We start from the raw sequence: 18991 nt of genomic DNA on the forward strand, positions 1-18991 counted from the left end.
GAAATAACTTTTCAGTATTAAACTTGCTATAAGTATTCAATTTATTTTTATTTTTTTTTTAATCTGCTTTAACTCCTTCTTCCCCCCCGCCCCCAATACCTCCATGAACGTCCAAAGGCTGACAAAGAAACTCAAGCTATTTAAACCCAAAGGCCAGGATCTCCCACACACTTCCCCTTAGCTCCCAGTATACTATTTCCTACCTGACCCTGCCAGCGAACTGAGTTTAGAAACACGTAGTCTAAGCAGAAAAAGAAAATCCGTCAGAACGGTGCCTCCTATGCGGGCTTCAGCCGGGGGAAGCTCTGAGCATCCCTAACTTGCATAGGGCGTCTTCGACCCAAGCTGAGGAAAGCAAACGTCTTGTAAGCTCGGGGCCTACGCATACGGTACTGTCCTTCCAAGCCCTGACTCCAGCCTTTACAGTCAACAGCATTTCCGAGCATTTTCTGGAAGATTGTCTAAGCTGATTAAAGAGACAGGAAGCAAAGATGGAAACAGAAAGTCACTTTTCGCAATACAGGATAGACCAATGAGTTTGTACCGAGTCCTACTTTTATTCTAGCAAACAGAAGTGATCCAGAGAAGAGCACAAATGACAAGAAAGCAAAGCTTTAAGACACGACAGAGCTGTTTCAGAGCTGAAAAATAAGCGCTGTTTGCAAAGGACTGCAGAAGGATAACAGAACAGAGGAGGAAATTAAAGGCAGAATAACAACCCAGGGAAAAGCAGCAACCTCACCTCTACAATGAGACCTCAAAACAGTGCCAGAAGCCCAGAGCACACCTGCACCGCGGCACAGCCTGCTGTTCCGGCCTCAAACAGCCGCAGCGAGACCAGACGATGCACAGGAAAAGGTATCGAAGATGACCACAGGCTTGTAATGTTCCTATACTGCTAGGGACTGAGGTACCATTTAGTTCAACAGCCAAGAAATAGCCCCAACCGGACAGAGCAGGCCCACCTCCCCGCTACGCGCCCACCCCAGCGTTACCCGCACCCACGCCTCAACGCTCGCCTTGCACCGCGGCGACGTTTCTTGCAATCCCATGGAGTAACCTCAGGGAACTAAACCGAGAGAACAAGCAGAAAGCCCCACGCGTCATCCTAGGAGGGAAAACAGGTCGTTTGCTGACGGTTCAGCTCCCTGCAGAGCCAGATCGGTGCTGGTGCCAGCCTAAGGAAAGGCTCATCCACACCGGCAGCATCCAGCTGTTGGATGGGCTTCAGCGTTTTGCACCACCGCACAACCCAACCGCTTCCTCGTTCAGGTTGAACAGCGCGACCCAAGAACACAACAGAAAAGGGCAAAATCGCAAGCAGAACGAAAAAGAACGATAAGGAAGGAAAGGTAGTTCGCTGCTTCTCATACCGCAGGAACCAGAAAACACACCTTGAAGCACCTCTTTGCGTGGCACATCGTTAAAGGGGAAGTGGTGCGTTCGGAGAGGTTAGCCCAGCTGACGGAGACCAGGCCAAATCACCGCTGCCCCACGACACCGGCGCCAGGAAGGATCACGCTCTATTTCACCGTTTCTTAGCCTCGCTTCAAAAGGGTTTCGAGGTAAGGCTAGGGGTGCTACTGATCTGACACGCTGTGCCAATTTTTACGCTCACAGCAGCTTAAGCTAGCCTTGAGACCGCTCTTCGGCCGCCAGCACAGAAAAACTCATTAGCCGTCTTCAACAGCTACCACCCGGGATTTGCCTCCCAAGTGCCCTTACAGAAGGAGGAACTCAAAACGGTTCATTTTAATACACAAAGGTAGATTTTGCTGTAGCGTTTGCCAAAAGTCAAATTTTGCTTGGTGACGGTCCAAATTTCTCCTCTTGGAGCAGATAACATAGAATCCAGTAGTGTATGAAATGTAAAATTCAGTGCTTGTTTTCAGCCGAGCTTTCTGCAAGGAAACCCATTTGGAAACATTCATGCGATTGCTTCCTCCAGGAAGGTGCCTCAGAGAGCTGATAAGCAACTGTTATACCAAGTGTTTTATTTTATTAAGTATCACTCACATTTGTCTGCATATAAGAATGACTAATATCAACAAAATTATTCCGATGCTGCTATCTACGTAAAAGTAGAAAAGAGGGCCAACTTATACAAATTGCTTTAAAGAAAAGCATATTAAGCTACACAACACTGCAATTGCTCAATAACCTAAAAATAGTGCCCAGTAAGCTCCAACCACTGCTTGGAAACAGAGTATAAATGCAAAAGATAAAAACTGAATATTTAAATACAAATCTTACCTTCACTAGAAAAAAGTAATTTCTTTATTTCTTAGCGGATAATCGTAAGAGTTGTAATTTATGTCAAGCCGCATGTAGATGAAAATTGGAATCCAATTAGGAATAAAAACTGCATTTTCATTTTATTTCGCTAAGCAATATTTTTACCTTAAAAGCATCTAGCAGAGACAAAGAAAGCAATATTTTGGTTTAAGTTTAACAGATAAAGAGACAAACAGATCAGAGTTAAACCAAGAAACATTACCTGCAATTAACAAAGCTGATTTATTCTTGTCACCCTGTCCTCCCAAAAGTTATCATTTTTGTACCCAGGCTGGAAGAGGAAGAGAGACTCTTCCCTGAATTTTCAGCTTCCAGTCATTGTCGCTTACTTCAATAAACTGAACTGACTGAGGAAAACAAACCAACCAGTGTTGGACATATTCCCTCTCTGCACTTGCAGTAGGCTAGATTTTCTAGAACTGGCTTATTATTGCAATAAATTCTGGGTTTAAGTGTTTAGCTAAGCAACTTTCCCAAATACACTGGTTCAGTTTTCTCCAAGAGCGGCAAAAACATACTATAACTTGCAGAAGCGTGAGTTCAAAGAGCAAGATTTGCCCACAATAACAACAGCAATTCAAAATTAAGTTAATTTACTTCCCGCTCCCCCCAAAAAGATCCTATTCCAAAAGTGCAACAAACAGTTTAAGACATAACAATCACCCTTACAGACAGGCATTTGCTCTAAGTAAGCTGCTGGACTAAAAGGCCTAGCTACTGGCTTAAGTACTGTTTTGCAGATAAAGAAGAAAAAAATGCCCTGAAAGGGAAAATTTCCATATACCTATGCTGGTAGTCCTATTAGTTTAAGAGGAGTTCATTAGTCCTGTTCAATTGGCCAATTAGTGCTATATATTTAGCACTTATGACCGATCCTGTCCTTTCATTATTTGTTAAGGCCACTAGTTTAACCCTCATGGTAAGGCTTTAAAGAACAATAAGCGGAGTTAATGCTGAAAGAAACCATTGCTTTTCTCAATAACTTCTCTTTTAGGAGGTGCACTAGGTCACTACGTTACCAAGTTCTGCTCTGAGGCAACACATGGGCCCAACTGCAAGAAAGCATCCCATGTTTTTATCCAAGAAATTTGCCTCTCTACTAGCCATTTATCCCCTGGCTATCTTTTTTTTAAACCGAATTCTGCTGTTCTGATCAGTAATTTATACTGAAACACCACTAGAACAGTTTGTACTTAATAATGCACATGGGTGGAGACATACTTGGAACTAGACATTAGAAAAAATAAATAAATACTAATACACATATAACAGGAAAAGCCTATATGTGTATATAATAAATACATCTGTCAGGCTCCAATATCATTTTTCAGCATTGCTTACAAACACCACTGCTTTTTCAGCACCGCAACATCATTCTTGGGGCAAAGTTGATGGGCACGGAGGCCAACAGCGGTCTCCTTCCAAGAAAATACGCTTTGACAACAGAGGGAGACACTCACCCCAAAACCCAAGTTACAGATAAGGCTTTACAGTATAACAGTCTCTAAACAGAAACTTGATGCCAGAACTTTACAGTCCTTACATTTAAAATACAGCCCCCCACGTACAGAGCAAGGAGCATGCTTGAGTAGTAACCGTGCACCTATTACCACAGCTCCCAAGAATCTGGAATAAGATGTATACTCCTAAAAATATTTACCTCGGTCAAGCTACAAAAAGAAAAATGAGTGTCCCAAGTAAAAAGGACAGTCTTTCTTACATTTATCTTTTCACAGGTCAAGAGACCACGGAAGCGATAATAAACGCCAGGGCATCACTTACTCCAGCAGGGAGAGGCAAGATGCCCATGGAGCTTAAAGAGCCGTTTGTACTAAAGGTGCGCAAGGGCATTAGAGGGGAAGTGCATTCGTTTCCCGGCTTCATCGGCTTCTTCTGGAAACAATGACAAATCTGAAGGTGCTATTTATGGCTTTCTCTCACCCATCCCTAGAAGAAGTAAAGACAACAGCCTCTAAACACATCAAGATGGAGTTCATCTCCAGTAGATGATATCTACTGCAACATCACTGCTGCAGTCCCTGACGTTCTTGAAAACTATTAAGTTGACAAACATCAAAACCTCGCAGGGATGCCCCTGCGCGCACTACTTCCAACCAATGACCCAATTCTGCAAGATATAGTACTGCTTGAGATACGCTGAGAGCCCTCGACTCCAATCAGCCAAAACAGCAGAGGAGCTCGCTCAGCCTCCTACCTTAGTTTACTCCTTAAAAATATGTGTGTGTGTGTGTGTGTGTCTGTGTGTGTGTAAAGCATCTCTTCTATCTTTCACCACTGCTCAGAGAATCTCAAAGCTGGTTTAACAGCCACATCATTTTTAGATAACATCAAATTCCACTATTCTCCTTTCCAACTCATCTGTTTGAAGAAAGATCGTTTCTGAAGTGAATAAGAGTGTCCTCGAGTGTAATGGCAAATAAACCAGTGCAAATGAAGTGCCACGGCAGGATAAACAGTGACCTTGAAAAGCAGCAAGCTGTTGTTCAGGGCGACTCAAGGGACAGTCAACCCATTTTAAAGGTCCACATAATCTGAACAGATTGTTAAAATTAGCTCAGTAACTAGTAGCTCACCTAAACTGTAGGTAGCCAGCTGCAGCTAGGTTCATCTGCCAGATCTGAACGAAAGCCAGAGCAAAGCACGCAAGGCTTCCACCTAAGGGGAGGAAAAACTACTGTTCAAGGGTTCTTTACCAAAAGTACTCTGTGCAGCCAGAACTTGAGAACTTGAGAGAGCAGGGCTTAGAGTCAGGCACCTCCAGAAGACAATTACACCTGGATTAAGTCCTCTTACTTCAAGTTTTCATGTTATTGCTTCCTTGGCTTTCTTAGGAAACAAGGCTAACAGTTTTCCTCTGTCTGTACGTGCACACATTTAGTTTTCTGCCTATTCTCCAGTGACTCTTCACTAAACTTGGGGTCAAGAACATCTGACAGAGGGGCAGGGGTCTCAGCGATATTCAGGTCCTACAGATGTTGTACTTGAATGCTTATTTCACAGGAAAAAATATCTATACGTCACTGTCTCCGCTGAAAGAAAGACTGATACAGACATTTTTTTTATTCAGCAGCAGAGGAGCCACGAGAGGTAAGAAAGGAGAAAGGGGGGAGAGAGAGGAAGAAGGAGACCTTGGAAGCCAGGCTCTATCCATCCCACGGCTCACAGGCCTTGTCCATTCGCACAGTGCCTACCAAAACGCTCCTCGGTAGTGGCTCTGGGTGATAATCATATACTACTAAAACAAACCAAGTCGAGAGCGGTCCCCCAGACTTAATGCTGTCCCTCTTCAAAGTGTTTTTAAATACCATCATTTCCCAGAGAAGTGGAGAGTTAGATGGAGAGCCCCAACTCTCAAGATGCAAGACATCTCGCCGCAGCCTAAGCTCACAGCCTCCTTTCTCAGAGCGGTGGAAGGGGACCTTCCAAATAGTTGACTCCCATAAATCGTGGCATAGGAAGAACACAGAGTAGAAATCACATCATAATTCATTTCAGTTTGCAATATGGACTAGCCTTTGCTAAGTATCTTTTAGAAGTACAATCTTAATGGCAAGACACAGACTTTTTTTTTTTTAAATAATAATAAAAAGACTTCTCTCCTGAACACCAAGAAGTATCAAATCTTACTACTTTTTGTATATTCTGTGCTCTTAGAGCCAATACACATTTTGCCATCAAACGAGCAATAATTAGCACCTTTATACTTCTTTTCATAGTCTTTATCCATTCAAAGAAAATTGAGGAGTAGGAAGAATTCTGGATTATTAAAGTTAGTCAAAACATACAATTACTTGGAAAATATCATTACCTTAACGACAAGTTTTTTAAGTAATAAGGGAATAATATAAAATTAGCATAACAACACTTTTATTTTCATCTTTAACTAAATCTGAAATGAGGAAACTGCTAAATTTCACTTTCAGGGACTCGCATAGTAAGATAACATTTGCCTGCAGGACAATTCCAGCAAGCGTTTGAAACGGAACAAAGCAACGGCTCCCCCTTCCTCTAGCCCCTGACTTTTCAGGTAAGAAAGTACTTTTGGGAGGAAAGAAAAAAAAAAACACTTCAGAAATACATAATGGCCCCCTAAACCCCTCAAATCTAAACCTGTGACCTAAAAACCGATACCCACGTCCCAGCAGCAGAAGAAAACGTGCACAAAGGCAAGCGCTCTACCAGCAGCGATACGCTGATGCTCTCAGCTACCGAAACAGGGAAAACACACTCTGATAAACATCAAGTCAGACGTGCCAGAGGAACAGCACTTAGTCCTCCACTTGCCTCACGATCCACCAGTGATTTAACAAAAGAAAGAGAAGTTACAGCTCTGGAAAACATTTGTAACTTGCATAGGATACATGGTTTTAAGTCACTGACCAAGCTGTAAGACACAAAAATGCAAACGGAGAAACCAAGCTGCCCCTATTATTCCGTAACGTTGAGACAGCCATGTTGGTATGTGGACAATATGTAATGCAAGACATAGGTCTGTATGTACATCTGTATGTATTGAAAGCTCTCCCTCAAAAATATACCCTTACTAAATACCTCCCAAGTTTCAATTTCTCCTGCGCTTGCAGACCACTGCAGTGAGTTTCACGGGAGGCGTTTCACTGTCAGCGCGCTCATGTAATTAAGCTCCCAGGTGTCTGAACTGCATCACTTGTAAGACTGTTAAACTTAAGTCTCGCCAGCACAAAGTGACTGTATGGATGTCTGCGTCATCGCAGGATTATGCTCTGGCCAAACTTTGCAGACAGAAGCACAGTTAGGATGTTCAAGTGACTTGCAACAATAAGTAGAGTGGATTCAAAAAGCAAGCATGACCTAAAGGCTAAGATCTAAAGCTGCCACTAGTTTGCCATGAAACAACCCAAAAAAAAAAAAAAAAAAAAAACCTGTAAAACACAACCAAAACATACTATGACAAACATATTTTGCAACACCCTTTAATACCTTCAGCACGCAAGGCACAGAATATAAAGATCACAGCACGCAAGCAACAATATCAGTCATTAAGATGTCATCTTACACTTGACCCACCTCTCTTTCCACATAGCCACTGCTTAGGAGGTCTGCCAGGTTAAAGAATCAGATAAGATAATTCAATACGAGCAGATTAATAGTGGGGGGGAGTGACTGCAAAGGAAAAAACCGTACGGATCAATAATTACTAAGATCTGCCACTCTTCTTCAAGTGTCTATCTCACATTGCCGTCTCCCGTGGAGAACGTTCATGTCAGCTTTAACATAACAGGATACCCGACAAATCTTCCAGCGTCACTACCCAGCAGAGAAATAAACTACGCGTGAGCCAAAGCCATGTTAAGTCCCTGAGACTGAGTCACAAAAAAAAGGTGAAGTGAGATCTCCGAGTTTTATTTTGCCGCCTAGCTTGCCCAAGAGCACCTGCCTGTTATTCCACTAATAATGGTTCTGGGGAGGAGGAGGTTTCCTTCTCATCCTTCAATCACAGCAACAAGTAACAAACTAAAAGTAAAAGAGGAAATGGCTGAACTCAAGGCAGGAAGCACGAGTCTTCTTCCTACAGATGATCTGCAGATCTCAAGCTTAAGATGCTTTTTTGTTTTTTAATCATAACATTCATGTTTGCCATACCTACCATATATTAATCCTATGTTTCCACAGTTAACTGAGGTGTTTTTATCTTACGTGGATTTATTTTGCCCCACAGGCTGGCTATTTTGCAATAGTAATCACAGCCCTCAACCAGATCAGATTCCACGGTGCTAGGTGCTGCACGGGCTACAAATTAAAGTCCCTCCTCCAGTAAGGATACAATCATTTTCAGTTAAGAACTTTTTGCATTAAAGAGCAAATCTTATTAACCAAAACCTTAAGCTGCAAAAGAAAGCAATTTCGGAAGTTACAAGACAGGTTATCGGTTGCTCCAGCACGACTTTTGCACAGCGCACCTTACAGCCTGCCTTACTGAAACGTTCGCTAGGGTCACCCCCGGGGCCACGGACAGCAGCCCGCTCCCACGAAGGAAGGGGTGGCAAAGAAATAGCAAGGTAGGCCTTTCCTTTCACTGCCAAACCGCTACAACCGCTCCCACTAGAAGTCTGCTGTCAGAGCAGGCAAAACAGCCAGACCTAAAGGCTACCAGTTAAAAACACTTTACGATGGCAACAAGTTCCTCCAGAGTAGATGTGATCGCTCCACTGAAGCACGCACACGCAACTGTGAAGCGGTATCACTGGCCTCTTTTGGACTAACCAGGGGCCTTGTGGAACGCTAATAGCGAACGTAGTTAAAAATTCACAATTAACTGCCTGCGTTGTTTTCCTTCTCCTTCCGTTATTCCCCCTATACCGGGGGCAGGGCGAGAAGCCTTGGTAGCAAGTTTGCAAAAGGCACAGGCGGCAAACTTGCCGAGCCCCTCGCAGGAGCGCAGGCCCGCCGCCGCCGCCGCCCCCGCGGCCAGGTCCCGGGGCATCCCCGCGCCGCGCCGCGCCGCCGCCAGGTGCCGAAGCGGCGGGCGGCGCACACCGACCGACTCCCCCAGAGACAAAGGCTCTGGCTCGCCCGAGCGCCGCCGGAGGTGCGGAGCGGCGGCGCGGGCGCGGCGCGGCGCGGCGCGCACACAATGCCCGGCCCCGCGGGCAGCGCAGGCCCCGCGGCGCGGGCGGCGGCGGCGCTGCGGGAGCGCAGGCGGCGCCCGGCCCTCGCCCCCCACCCGCCAGGGCGGGCGACGAACCGGCCGCTCACGGGCCACTTGACGGGGAGCGACGCCAGGCGCTGCCCCGGGCGGGACGCGCGCCGCGCCGAGCCGCGCCGAGCGGGGCACGGCCGCGCCCGGCGGGGTGCGGTGCGGAGCGGGGTTTAAAGGTCCCCTTCCACCGCCATTTTGAGGGGGAGGGGGGCGAGGGAAAGGCGCTCGGTGGGCTCGGCCCCCCGCGGGCGCGGGGAAGGAGCGGCCGCGCCGGGGCGGCGGCGCCGCGCGCACAAAGTTGCCGCGGGGCCGAGCGGGCGGGCGGGCGCGGGCCGGGCCGGGCGGGGCGGCGGGCGGCGGGCGCGTCCCCCCGGCGGGCGCGGGGCCGCGGCCGGGAGGGGAACTTCGGCCCGCGCGCGCCGCGGGACGACGCGGGCGGCCGCCGCCGCGGGCCCCTAGCGGGCGGGCGCAGAGTTGCGCGCGGGCAGTTGCGCGGCGGCGGCTCGCCGGCCCCGCGCATCTCTCCGCGGCGCGGGCGAAGGCGCGCTCCCCACCCCCGGCCGCCGCCGCCGCCGCCGCCGCTGCCGCCTCCCCGCCGCGCTCCGCCTGCCTCTTCCCTCCTCCTCCTCCTCCTTCTCCCTCGCCGCCTTTTTCCCGCATCCAAACTTCGGGAGCCCGGAAAAACGCTCCGGGCCCCGCGCCCCGCCGGCAAAACGCCGCCAGCAGCTGCGCCCGACGCCGCTCCGCCCGCGCGCGGCCGCCGCCGCCGCCCGCCTCACCTGCGCGGAGTTTTTCCAGCCCTGCGCCGCCGCCGGGGCTCGGGCTCCCCGGCGCTCCGCTCACTGCCTCATTCCAATATGGCACGGCCCGCCAGAGCGCATGCGCCCGCCGCCTGCCTCCCCCCCGCCCCTCCGCCCTCCCCTCCCCTCCCGGCTTTTCGGGCGCTCCGGCTCCCTCCCGGCGCGGGCGCGCCGAGCCCGCCGCCGCCCCCGGCGCCCCCGGCGCCCCCGGCCCCGCGGGGCCGCCCGCCGGGCCCCGCCTCCCGCCGCGCTGCCCCGGGCTCCCTGCCCCCGGACACCTGCTCCCGCCGCGCCGGGGGCAGAGCGGGCTCGGCCGCCGGTAACGGGACGCGCCGCCGCCGCGCCTCTGCCGGGCTGCGGCGGGGCGGAGCGGCCGTCCCCGCCCTGGGCGCCTCCGCTCCGCCGCCGCCGGCCGGGGCAGAGCCCGGGAGGTCCCGGCGCCGCCGCCCCCCCCTCCCCGCCCCGTGCTTCGGTGGGGATTTGGCCCCCCTCCGGCCCTCGGGAATAAGTCGGCTCGGTCGGTGCGGGCGCGGAGCCCGCCGCCGCCCCTCGCGCGGGTCCGACCCTCCCCGCGGGGCCGCGCCGCCGAGCGGGCCGCGCCGGCGCCGCGGTTTGCGGGCAGCGGGCGGGCGGCACCGGCCCCCCCACCCCCCCCACCCCGGCGCGGACGGGCGGCACCGACCCCCCCCCCCCCCGACGGAGACGGGCACCCCGCGCACCCGCCGCCGCTCCCCGCGGCGCAGCGAAGCGAAAGAAAAAGGAAGCGGGTTGTGCAACATCGCGCTCCTCCTGCGACGGAGGGGTGGGAAGGGAGGGCCCCCCCCCGGCCCCGCGGCGAGCGGCGGCGGCGACAAGCGCGGGGCTGAGCCCGGCAAGCCCTCGCGCGCGGCGGGAGCGCATCCGGCGGGCCGGGCCGGGCCGGCAGCGCCGCGGCCCCGCTCCGCCCGCCGCCGCCGGGGACGCGCTGCCGGCGCGGGCGCTCGGCCGCCGGCGGGCTCGCCCTGCCTGCTCGCAGCGAGGCGGGCACCGGCCTCTCTGCCGCGGGGATGATTTATATCCGCGCGCCCCTCGCCTTGTGCTCGGCACTAGTTGCTAGCACCTGGAAATAAGTGTTCGGAGGGGAAGAGCAGGCGGAATCGGGTAAGCTGTAACCATTTGCCTCTGAAGTAGAGAAGTGCCAAGAAATAGAGAGACCTAACGCTGCCGGAACAGCAGGCAGGAAGAACAAATGTAACCATGAACTCGCTAATTACGCATCCAGCGGGCGAATTACACGCGCCGCTCTGTACGCGGTGGCACCGCGGAGACACGCCGAGCTCCAGTCCTTCCCGCGTGATGCACTTTTACTACCAAGCAGCACCCACATCTCCCCGCGCACGTTCACAGGAGCGGTCTCGACCTAGCGGCAAACGATAAAGAGCCGTTTCCCACCGGGTTACAAGAAAAACCCGGCGCCGTTTCGGCGCGGCGGCACAGCGCGCACGGCCGCCGCCGCCCAGCCGCTGCCCGAGGAGAGGCCCCTCGGGGCTGCCGGCTGTCGTGCCCGCCACGCCGTTTGCCGGCGAGGAGAGCGAGGCCCGCCGCCCTTCCCGCCGAGGGCCGCGGCGAGGCCCCGGCCGCCCGCTAGAGGGGGGTCTCGCCGTGCCGGCCGCCCGCGGGAGCCCCGGCGGCGGGGCGCAGCGCGCTGCCCCGGCCGCCGCTCTCAGGCAGGCGGCGTGCAACCAGCTATGGCAGTCCCGCTCTTCCTGCCCCCACCTAGGCGAGACCAGCTGCCCAGTGGAGCCCAGCTCCTGGCGGCCCCCGGGGACCGCGGAGCGGACATCCCGCCTGGAAGGGCCCCGAAGAACATCTCCTCATCCGCCGCAAGTCACAAAAAGCACTCTCCCCCCCCCCGACGCACAGCCTGCAAGAAGCTGCAGACTTTTTCCACAAAAGCCCCAAACTAGTGCGCGGCAGGAAGAAAACGGCAGAAGTCAGAAGCATTGCCGAGTTCTCAGAGCAGCAAGAGCAAGAAACGTGCCCTGTGCAAATGCCCAGATGATCCTGGAAACTGGACTTTGGTACCTACTCCAGGGGTAGGCAAGAAGCCTAGGAAAAGAACCTTCATCCCTCCCAATCTGACCGATGAAGCACCTAAAAGGTCTGGTTTGCCCTTGCACTCTGACTTCTTTATGCCATTAACTGCTGTCAGCCACAGAAGGGTAGGTATTTCCAAAAATCTTCAAGCAGCCGTCTTCCTGATAGATTGTCTGTGCTGATCTGGAGGAGGTAAAGACGACCTGGAAGGAAGATGAATCTTTCTTCCTGGACCTTCTAGTGTGTTAGCAGAAACCCCGAACCACGGGGTTAAAACACTGTAAATACAATGCAACAGTACACTCAAATGGTGATTAAATCTCTTCATAGCCCTTTTCCGGGAACGCCGATACATAAGATACCTAATTTTGAGACTGCAACTATACTGTCATAGAGGCACTCTGCCTTCATACAACCTGCGTGTCTTGCTTCCACTTGGAGGGCTTTTCTAGCGTCTGCTCTTCTAATAGACCAGAAAAACTTTCTAATTTCTAGTCGAAATGTATTCACTACCAATTTATAGCCATTCGATCTTTACCAGCATGACCCTTCAAATTAAATGATAATTCTGCCTCCCCAATACTTACCGAAAATGTCCCTATAAATAGTAATTAGGTCATCATCTCTCAATCTTTCTGCAGTGTTTTTAATCTTCTCTCAGAATGGGTTTTCCAGTCTTCCAGTGTCCTCTACACCTTCTACACTGTGTGTACTGTACTAAAAAAGGTCTCAACAGCTGCCTAGTACAATGATATTAATACCTTGCTGTCTACGGAAAATACTTCACTTGATGCATCCTAGAATATATTAGCATTTTTAAGACCGCGTTACAGTGGCGTCTTACATATCCTGCAACGAATAACATACCTGGATTCCTCTCCTTGTAATCTCACGTTTGATGAACCTCCAAGCTTACTAGCAGTTATTCTAATTAATCTTTAAGTGCATGACTCCTTGCTATTGCATTCTCTCCCCTTTCCAGTACTCCAAGCAATAGATCATCTTCAGCAATTTTGCTAGTGCAGTTTAAGAAGATACAATGCCTTAAAAATTGGTGTCTTGTCCTATTTTTAAGATTATTTACCACCTGGCCGCCTCAGAGCTTTCCCCTCCTCCACTGCAGCTCACTGCACAGCAACAGCCACTCACCCCACCACAGACTGTGCCAGGCCAAGAACCTGGCAAAAGCACTGTTCCTGTAAAACGGTCTGATCCTAAGTCTTTATGAAACTTCCCAGCTCTAGGCCACTCATGAATCTCCTAAGTACGCTCCCATTTTTTTGCCCCAAATCTACTTTTGCGACAGGCTGATCGCCAAGCACCACCTGTTTTCCTACCACCTTCTATTGTCTTTCGGCATTTGCTTTTGTTTTGATGCAGACTGTGGTAGGCCATTTCTTCCACAACGGTAAACCTGAAGGCTTCACTCAGAATAAGCCCCATGCCTTTTAGGATCAGGAGCCTCATAATCATTATAAACTTATTTTCTTGTTGACGTTAAGTGATTAAAGAGTGATCCTAAATTTTCTCTAAATTGTCAGTACTTGAATTACTAGATCCCATATATTATTAGCACCACGTTGCCTTTTCTTTTTGTCGTTTCCTCATATTAAGGAAAACCTTCTCCTGAAGCTCGGTTTAACAAGCTGTGTGGACAGCTTTCATTATCCGTGTCCAGGCGCAAGTGCCGGCCAGTCGTTGCCTAAGCAGGATTTCTGCTCCTTTCAGTGAAACGTTCAGCTCTGCTTTATTTTCATACTTTACTAATTAGAGCCACGCTCTCACAGACGGTAAGCGCCCAGAAGCCCCTCTGAACTTTTGGAGTGCGTAGACAGCAGGCTCAAGCCAAAGAGGCGTATGCTGAGCACAGGACTGATGCGTGTTTGCAATCCTGCGCTTGTATTCAAATGTAACTCACGGAGCTGAGCATTCCCATGTAGTTAAGTGGTATAATTCAGTTACAGGAACATTGCTAGTGTCTGTGGGAGCCACCCCAGAGACAACCGCTTTAAGTTATGGATATATTAATTCAAATTAGATACAAGTTGGCTACAACTTTTAGTCGCTACTTCTAATTTAATGGAAGATTTGCTCAGGTAAAGCTTGTGAGATTAGACCTAGCAAAACATCTGAGTATCGTAAGCTGGTCTTATCGGAATTATTCTTTACATCTTAAAATGGGGAATCCAAGACTACTACTTAAATCCTGGGAGGCCTCATGACCCTCATCGGCATCCCAGTCCCTTAATGGGACAAGAGTAGGTGTTCACTGGTGCCTTCCTCTTCGCTGCCTGGGCTTCCACGCAAAGGAAACCCAGATGCAGGGGGCATAAGAGCTGCAGGGCAAATCAACAGGGGCCCAGGATGCCCAAAGGGAGCTGAGACAAAGCCGAGCTGGTCCTGCTCTCTACTCGAATGGGAGCTCAACACGCTGGACTGAACTCATTAAGTTTTCTCTAACTACAGGGGTTTTTACTGCAAATGTTATTAGTTTTATTATTATAAATGTTACTGTATTTGGCTGCAATTTAGAACTGCAGAAATTAATCCAAAATATACAGAATTTTACTAGAGTGCAAGAAAACAAAAATTGCCAAAGACTTTCTAATATTCAGTGCTCTGCACTGTTCCCATCGGCATCTACCTACAGCCAGTACTTTTGGGGTAATAACCAGAGACGTATGTTTTTTGAAATGAAGTATCTGCCATTACCATTTCTGTGGTCAATGAATCAGACTAATTTTAACCCAGGAGATAACCTCCTGTGGGTCACTGAGTGTCACTACTGGACTCCTGCCTTACTCTTCATGCTTTCAGACTTCATACAGTCTGAAAATTATGTCAGTTTTAAAGCTGGTGAAAGGCTCAGCTGACAGCCCTGTAAAAGACAATCTGTTCATCCCCAGAGGAACCGTAACTCAGACACAAGGGCAGAGCCCCTTGGCCTCCTCCCTTCGCCATCGCAGAAGCACGTCGAAAGGTAAGCGCAGTTCTGACCATCCATCTCCTTCAGTGGCCGTGCCAGAGAGAGTCCCGCAGTTACTGGCAGGGACCAGATGTGCCTGCAGCTTACGTTTTGGACACTGGGGATGTTAGCAGTTGCTGAAGCAACACTTCCTTTGTTTCAAACAGCCAAGACGGCTCCCTTTAAAATGCATTTTGCTGGCGTACAGATATGATCAGGTTCAGTTATAAGGCCGAAGGCAGAAGAAGCTGAGACGCTGGTAGCTTGCTCCTTTCCTTCCCTTCCCCACCTGCCTGCTTTCCACTGTCTCCGACTCCAGGCTTGGCACTGTAAGGTTTCAGGGCCCATGTAGCCCCCTTATCAGGCACTTTACGTCAATGACAAAAAAGGCCACAAGGCCTTTAGTTAGATGCTCAGCTGGCAACAGCAGACAAAGGCACCTGTCCGTTGGTTCCTGCAGCGCTAGATGCCTCCTTCCACCTCTCCAGTTCAGCTTCTAGGCATGCTCTTCTGTACTTGGCTGCTTTTTTTTTAACCCATTTTTGCCTCTTTCTCATTTCACCTGACCTCTGTACTCCCTATTTTCATTATTCCATAGTCATATCCATTGTATCTCACTTCAGGTGGTTTTGTTTGTTTGCGTGTTTGTTTGTTTTACACTTTATATTCATTCCCAACATTTTAAGGAAAGCAAGTTACTGGAAGAGCATAGCTTTTACCAACTATGGTACTGTTTTCTATACTTATATATAATTTCCGCCTGCCCTTTGTTTAGTCTATTCAGACTGAGCTCTTCAGAGAGGCTTTCTTTTAATCTACGCTTGTGCAGCAGATCCCCATATATTAGATCCCAGTGTTGGCTGGGTTCCCCAGGTTCATACAGAAATAATTAATGGATAGAACTGACACGAGACAGACTCATTTGCAACTTTTCTGCAATAATGGCAGAGGGTTCAACCCTTCACCCGTAAAGGAAACAAGTCACTGATGAAGTGATACAATTCTCTAACTAAGTCCTAAAATAGTCCAGGATTTCAGAACTGGGGCCCTGATCCTTTTATAAGTTCCCCAGTGCACAGTTGGAGATAAAAGCATGCAATCTTCCACATCACTTGAATGCTCTTCTGCCAAGGGGGACTCTTTCTACCAGTGGAAGGGAGTACTCCCACTTTGAAGCTATCTTTTGGAAGTTTTATTATGGTGTTTTTTATGAATGTGGTACTGGGATACAGCTCTTGAAACTGCAGCCTTCAATCTACCCAGCTAAAGCAGGAAATGGAGGGTGGCAGCCCGCTCTTCTTCAGTGTCATGCCAACTTGAACAAATCATATGTAATGATGCTAAGGGAGGCACCTAAAACTTGTGGGAGGGGAGCCTGCATTTTGGCTGCAAGTGCCAAGCAACTCAGAAGAAGCTAGCCGAGCGTTGGATACCCCATTTCCTCTTTGAAGAGATACTGGCCAAACAAAGTAGCACCCTGCCATAAGCTCACACCTTCCCCAGGATAGGATCTCTCCACAGACTTCCTAGGACTGAATGTTAGGATACTCATCTGCTTTTCATAGCTTTTTCATAGTTAAACAGTTGAAGACTTCTAAATAGGAAACTCCTGGTAACTCTGCAGATCTGTGATACCTGACAGAATAGGAAGACCCAGAGCAGCGAGAGCCCCATTCCTGCCTTCTAGTTCCTGCCACTGTTCCTCCATTCTAGGTCCAGCCACTTCTTTTTTTTTTCCTTTTTGGATCTCCAGTAGAACAATGTTACCAGGCCTCCTTCAGCCATCTGCTGCTGCCTCTGGAAGCTCTCTGAGATGACACAAGTGAAACACTTCAGCTAAGAAACGGTCCCAAAGAGATCCTAATAATGACCTAATGAAAAGCTATCAGAGGCCCAGCCAAAGCTCAAGTGGGAGCATTTCCTCTAGTAGTTAAGTACTCTGCAAGTGTAGGTTATTATAAACGCCGAGATTACGTGATGTAAGATTTTCACCACTCCGATGCAGCGCATGCTGTGCTCCTAGGAATCTCTTCTGTTTGCTCCATACACTGACTGCAAGCCGACATGCAAGAGGATTCGTTTCTGGTCAGAGGCAATTTTGAAATTATGCAAGTAAGGAGATGGACACATCACCATGCGTTTAACAGCTATGGCAGTACTGCTAGTTATCTAATGAACATGTGAACTGCTACAAAATACTGACTGCAGGAAGAGATGTAAAGATGCTGTTAGTCACCGCAGCACTGTGCATGTGCAGAGTAGGACTGGGGCCGTGCTGTTGAGTAAGCTATTCTGAAGCATTACAAACTGGCCCAGCATAGCCATTGGCATCAAGGAGCTTTATTTAACCTCTTCAGCAGCCGTTCCAAAGATATGGTTAAGGCTGTGGTGCTCTCAAATTAGAAGAAGGCTACTGAGAAGAAACCAAGGTTCACTGGCATTTAAGAAAATATTTAAATTGTTTTTTACTGTAAGAATATTGTGTTATGGAAGATATTTATTTCATTTTACCATAAGGTTAGGCTTTCTAGAGAGACTAGGTAGATTTGGCTTTTTCTATTATAAGCAGACTGTATTTCTCATTAACTCATTGAGTTTGCTTTCTTGATTTGTTTTTAATTATAGACTGATTAAACAAGATAGGATTTCCCTGAGTAGTGCTGTTCACTTTGGACTTCATACAGAGTTTATATTTCTCCAGTTTCCTGTGAGATGTTCAGTCAATAAGTGACAAATGTTAGCACAACAGTAAAAGTAGGGAAGGATCATATTCTAGAATACGTGTTAGTAGGTACATTTTCCAGGTCATCAAGAGAATGAGGACACTCTGGAACAGAAGGAGGTATTTCCTAACTATCCTTTCTTATCCTTGACTTCAAAGCAAATAAGATCCAGGCCCAAAATACTTGGAATAAAAAAGAAAATGGAAGGTTAAAAAAAGTAAAATCACAAAATAGTGAAAAGCTGAATTTGTGTATACGCTAATATACAACACTCTGTAAGAACTGGAGTAGTCATCTCTGTAGAAAAGCAAAGTTATTTTATTTATGTGACATTAACTTTACTCTTGTATGGTCCTCCTCTGAACATTTCTAGCTCCTTTCCAGCTTCTCATACAATTCAGCTTAGCATCTCTACCAGACAGACACCATCAGCTCCTAATACTGAAGTGCCCTTTACTTAAGTAAAGGCACACCCTTTACTAATATTAACTGTAGGATAGCGAAGAAGCTGCATTTGACTATAATCTTGCCTTGGATTGTTATGGATGGAAGAGAAAGGCAGACAACATGCTTTCGGGGGGTAAAATGTAGATACCATGATGGGAGTGTGGAAAAACATACAATATTGTCATTTATGTAAGTACAAGTGCCTGTTTATTTGTTTCAATTTAAGGGTAAAATGATGTCTCTTCAATGTTAGAAGTGTTTAATGCAGTTTTAGATAATCCAGGTCAGCCCTACCCTAGCATAGAAGACCATCCTTAAGGTAGCCCATCTAGTTTCATTATGCAAGCTAAATAAACCACAGAAATTAAACCAAGAGCGGAAAAACAACTAAGACTTAAAACTGTGTTGGGAATACTCCAAAGTCTCATTAATAGATGAAAAAGTATGATTATCTTATTAAAAGTACTACCACCCATACAGAAGCTCTGATCAAAACAATAATTAAACCACCAATAACCATCTCCCTGCATCATTAAATACTTTTGTACAAATAAATTAACTCTGCCAGGCTGAAACATCAAATGGAGATAATTTACCTCAAACAACTAATAAGTCCAAATACAAAGAAAGCCTCTCTCATTCTTACCCGGGAAAGCACTAGCATCCTTCTTCCAAAAAAAGCTATCAAAGAACTGATCTTGACAGCATCCCTATAAATTTCTGTATTTACACCACCACTGATAAATCAATGAACCATGTGGCTTGAGATAACAACCTGTCCCTTTGCCAGTGGTGAAAACTGATTCTCTTCCAACTCACACATACAGCTGGGCAGGAATATTTATTTCTGAGCAAAGTAAATGGACACTCAAGTGCAATTGTTGATATGCAGAACCTGGCAACAAATCAATATTGACTTTAAATAACCAATTTATACCATTACTTTTTAATATCTATGAATCTTGTTAAAACACCATAGCATGCC

At 48.4% G+C, this 18991-nt stretch overlaps 1 protein-coding gene across 2 annotated transcripts in view; it reads right to left on the reverse strand.

Moving 5' to 3' along the window:
* The window catches only part of SFMBT1 (Scm like with four mbt domains 1), an 80254-nt gene extending 70354 nt beyond the window's left edge, over positions 1 to 9900 (reverse strand). The window contains exon 1 of one of the 2 annotated variants that reach the window (XM_068906898.1): positions 9775 to 9900. The gene's annotated coding sequence lies outside the window, so the exon portion shown is untranslated. The remainder of the gene's footprint in view (positions 1 to 9774) is intronic. The other variant, XM_068906902.1, reaches the window with a different exon arrangement.
* Positions 9901 to 18991: the final 9091 nt, after the last annotated feature.

The sequence above is a fragment of the Struthio camelus genome, chromosome 14 (assembly GCF_040807025.1).
Source record: "Struthio camelus isolate bStrCam1 chromosome 14, bStrCam1.hap1, whole genome shotgun sequence".
Taxonomy (NCBI): Eukaryota; Metazoa; Chordata; class Aves; order Struthioniformes; family Struthionidae; genus Struthio; species Struthio camelus.